General features: G+C 43.4%; 1 non-coding gene across 1 annotated transcript; it reads left to right on the top strand.

Annotated features, from left to right (window-relative positions):
* Positions 1–4,154: 4,154 nt before the first annotated feature.
* On the top strand, positions 4,155–4,261 carry LOC141709596 (small nucleolar RNA R71). The gene has a single exon (XR_012570163.1). It is a non-coding gene; the product is annotated as a small nucleolar RNA R71 (small nucleolar RNA).
* Positions 4,262–4,951: the final 690 nt, after the last annotated feature.

The raw sequence follows: 4,951 nt of genomic DNA, 5'->3' as shown, positions 1-4,951 counted from the left end.
TGTTAGACACTTCCGCTTGACCATTTGTTTGCGGATGATAGGCAGTAGCTACTCGATGATTCACATTATAACGCCGCATCATAGAAGTGAACTTACGGTTGCAAAAATGCGATCCTTCATCACTTATGATTACCCGAGGTGTTCCAAACCTTGTGAAAATTTGCTTATGAAGAAAATTTAGCACTGCCTTTGCATCATTTGTCGGTAAAGCTTTAACTTCGACCCATTTTGAGACATAATCGACTGCCAGCAAGATGTACTGATTATTGCAAGACGAGATAAAAGGCCCCATGAAATCGATTCCCCATACATCAAAGACCTCGACTTCAAGCATCACATTTAATGGCATCTCATCCTTCCTTGACAAATTTCCCACTCTTTGGCAATGATCACACCTTAAAACAAACTGATGAGCATCCTTGAACAAAGTAGGCCAGAAAAAACCTGCTTGCAGAATACGAGCTGCCGTCTTCTCACCTCCATAGTGTCCACCATAAACCGTGGAATGGCAGTCTCGTAATATCCCCTCCGTCTCACAGAACGGGATACATCTCCTGATGATCTGGTCAGCTCCCTGTCTAAACAAATATGGTTCATCCCATATATACCACTTCACCTCATGCAGAAACTTCTTCTTTTGAGCGGATGTCAAATTAAGCGGCATTATATTGCTGACAAGATAGTTAACAATATCTGCAAACCATGGTTCTTCCTCCTGAATTGCAAACAACTGCTCATCCGGAAAAGATTCATTGATTAACGTCCTATCTTGTGAAGTAGAATCGGGATTCTCCAACCTAGAGAGATGGTCAGCTACTTGATTCTCAGTACCTTTTCTATCTTTGATCTCTAACTCAAATTCTTGAAGTAAAAGCACCCAACGAATGAGTCTCGGCTTCGAATCCTTCTTAGAAACCAGATAGCGAATAGCTGCATGATCAGTGAATACTGTTACTTTCGTACCAAGCAGATAAGATCGAAATTTCTCAAAGCCAAAGACTATAGCCAAAAGCTCCTTCTCAGTAGTGGTGTAGTTCAATTGGGCCCCATTTAAAATCTTACTCGCATAGTAGACCACATGGAAGAGATTTTTCTTGCGCTATCCCAGAACTGCACCTACCGCATAGTCACTCGCATCACACATCATCTCAAACGGTTCTGTCCAATCTGGTGCTGTAATAACTGGTGCTGTGATCAAACTCTCCTTGAGAGTCTCGAATGCTGCCAAACATTCATCATCAAATTTGAAAGGTACATCTTTCTCAAGTAGATTGCACAATGGCTTAGATATCTTTGAAAAGTCTTTGATGAATCGCCGATAAAAACCCGCATGACCGAGAAAACTACGGATTCCTTTCACTGAATTAGGTGGGGGAAGATTTTCAATGACTCCCACCTTGGCCTTGTCCACCTCCAGACCTTTGCTAGAGACCTTATGCCCAAGGATAATGCCTTCACGCACCATAAAATGACATTTCTCCCAATTAAGCACCAAATTAGTTTCCACGCATCTTTTGAGTACGGCGCGCAGATTATTCAAACATTCATCATATGAGTGTCTAAAGACGGAGAAGTCATCCATGAACACTTCGACATTATTTCCAATCATGTCAGAGAATATAGCCATCATACATCTCTGAAAGGTGGCCGGGGCGCCACATAACCCAAACGAAACTCTACGAAAAGCAAATGTGCCAAATGGACAAGTGAAGGTAGTCTTTTCCTGATCCTCTGGTGCAATACAAATCTGATTATACCCGGAATAACCATCCAGAAGACAAAAATACTCATGTCCCGCCAATCTGTCAAGCATTTGATCAATGAATGGGAGAGGGAAGTGATCCTTCCTTGTGGCTTTGTTCAATTTTCTATAATCCATGCATACTCTCCATCCTGTAACTGTTCGAGTAGGGATGAGCTCATTCTTTTCATTTGCGACCACAGTGATACCTCCTTTCTTAGGTACACATTGCACGGGGCTCACCCACGAGCTGTCAGAAATAGGATAAATGATGCCTGCATCTAGCCATTTCAGAATTTCTTTCTTCACCACCTCCTTCATGATCGGGTTCAGTCTTCGCTGCTGTTCCACAGTTGGCTTACTACCTTCCTCTAACAGAATTTTATGCATACAATATGAAGGACTTATCCCCTTGATGTCTGCTATGGTCCATCCTATAGCCGATTTGAATTCTCTCAAAATCCTTAAGAGCTTGTCTTCCTCACTACCTGAAAGGTCAGCTGAAATAATAACAGGTAACGTAGATGAATCACCTAAAAAAGCATACCTCAAGTGTTCAGGTAATGGTTTGAGCTCTAAGGTAGGCGCTTCCTCTATTGATGGTTTGAGCTTCCCTTCAGCGTTCTTGAGGTCAGAAGTACCAAGAGATTCAAATGGTATATCCAGCTTTCGCTTCCAGGGAGAAGCGTTCAGATATTGTAATTGCTCGTTGCTATCTTCATCATCACTGTCAAATTCCCCCACTAAGGCCTTTTCCAATGCATCAGACATTAGCATGTGCTCGAGTTCCGAAGTAACTGCGGAATCAATCACATCCACTTTTAAGCACTCCTCATCTTCTGTAGGGAATTTCATTGCCTTGAATACGTTGAAGGTCACATCCTGGTCTTGGACTCGCATAGTAAGTTCACCTTTTTGCACATCTATCAAGGTACGGCCAGTAGCCAAGAAAGGCCTCCCCAAGATTATGGGAATCTTCTTATCTTCCTCAAAATCCAGAATAACAAAATCTGCAGGAAAGAAGAGCTTATCCACCTTGACGAGCACATCCTCAACTATGCCCCTTGGGTAAGTAATGGAACGGTCCGCCAATTGTAGCGACATGTATGTGGGTTTTGGATCAGGCAGATCCAGCTTTTTAAAGATCGACAACGGCATCAGATTAATGCTTGCTCCCAAATCGCAAAGGCACTTGTCAAAAGTTAGATTGCCAATGGTGCAAGGAATGGTGAAGCTTCCTGGATCTTTCAGTTTTGGTGGTAACTTTTGTTGCAGAACCGCGCTGCATTCTTCCGTGAGAGCAACGGTTTCAAGGTCATCCAGTTTCACCTTCCTTGAAAGAATAGTCTTCATAAACTTCGCATAACTAGGCATTTGTTCCAGAGCCTCAGCGAAAGGTATATTGATGTGAAGTTTCTTGAACACCTCCAGAAACTTCCCGAACTGTCTATCCAGCTTTTGTTGCTGCAATCTCTTAGGAAAAGGTGGTGGAGGATAGAGCTGTTTCTCCCCTGTATTAGCCTCAGGCAGAGTGTGTTCAACAGTAGTCTTCCTTGGTTCCGCCGCTTTCTCCTTTTGCTTAAATTCTTCATCTCTAACTTCAGCTTCGACTTCTTTTGCCTTTTCAGCATCAGCTACTTTTCCAGACCTTAAGGTAATAGCCTTGACTTGCTCTTTAGCTTCCTTCCTGCCTGGTACTTCCGTGTCACTGGGAAGAGTGCCAGGTTGATGATTGAGCACTGTATTGGCTAATTGACCGATTTGATTTTCCAAGGTCTTGATAGAAACCGCCTGACTCTTGCACAACAGCTTAAGTTCCTCAAAATCAGCACTAGTAGGTGTAGCTGCACTTCCCTGTTGAGGATATGATTGCCTTGTAGCATACTGCTGTGGTTGCTGAAATCCAGGTGGGTTAAACTGTTTACTCACTCCTTGCTGATATGATGGCTGAATAGCATTCTGATTATTCCCCCAGCTGAAATTTGGATGATTTCTGTTGTTAGGATGATAGGTCGCTGGCACAGGCTGCTGTTGTCGCTGATAATTATTCACATATTGAACAGATTCGTTGACAAGAGAACACTGATCCGTAGCATGAGAACCTGCACAAAGCTCACAAACCATAGCTATTTGATTAACTCCATACGTAGCCAGAGAATCAACCTTCATTGATAGCGCTTGGAGCTGGGCTGCAATAGCGGTGGCTGCATCAACTTCCAGAATACCTGTGACCTTGCCTGACGTCATCCTCTGAGTTGGGTTTTGATGCTCATTTGCAGCCATCGTCTCGATAAGATTATACGCCTCAGTATAGCTTTTAGCCCATAAGGCGCCTCCAGCTGCTGCATCGAGCATGGACCGAGATTGGGCCCCCAAACCATTATAAAAACCAGTGATTACCATCCAATCCGGCATTCCATGATGTGGACATTTTCTCAACATTTCCTTGTAGCGTTCCCAAGCCTCGCACATAGATTCTGTAGGTTGCTGCGCAAACTGAGTAAGAGCACTCCTCATAGCAGCAGTCTTTGCCATTGGATAAAACTTCACCAGAAACTTTTGCGCAAGATCTTGCCACGTAGTGATGGACCCAGCTGGTTTAGAATGTAACCAGTCTTTAGCCTTATCCCTCAGTGAGAATGGGAAGAGCCTCAACTTGATAGCCTCATCAGTCACGCCATTATACTTAAAAGTGCTGCAGATCTCAACAAAATTCCTTATGTGCATGTTGGGGTCTTCAGTTGCCGCTCCTCCAAAAGAAACAGAATTCTGCACCATCTGAATAGTGCCCGGCTTGATTTCAAATGTGTTAGCTTGAATAGCCGGATGAAGGATGCTTGACTGAATGTCATCAATTTTAGGCCGAGAAAAATCCATAAGAGCTGGATCAGCTTGAACAATACGATCTCCCATGTTTACTGGTTCTTTCTGCTCAGTTCCTGAATCCGAATCCTCAAAATCTAACTTCTCCGGTGTATCAAGAACTTCGTCTTTCTCCTCAGCTGTATCTAAGGTCCTCTTGCGAGCACGAGAATGAGTTTGCATAAACGTTTACTAAAGTACCTGAAACACAACCGAAAAGAGTAATTAACTACTACGTCCTAATCACTGAGTCCTAATGACCAATGATGGTAAGTACATAAACTAAACAAATACGCCGAGTCCCCGGCAGCGGCGCCAAAAACTTGTTAGGGCGAAATCACGCACTAA

The sequence above is a fragment of the Apium graveolens genome, chromosome 2, assembly GCF_009905375.1.
Source record: "Apium graveolens cultivar Ventura chromosome 2, ASM990537v1, whole genome shotgun sequence".
In the NCBI taxonomy this organism is placed as follows: domain Eukaryota; kingdom Viridiplantae; phylum Streptophyta; class Magnoliopsida; order Apiales; family Apiaceae; genus Apium; species Apium graveolens.
This window is presented reverse-complemented; position numbering and strand designations above follow the sequence as displayed.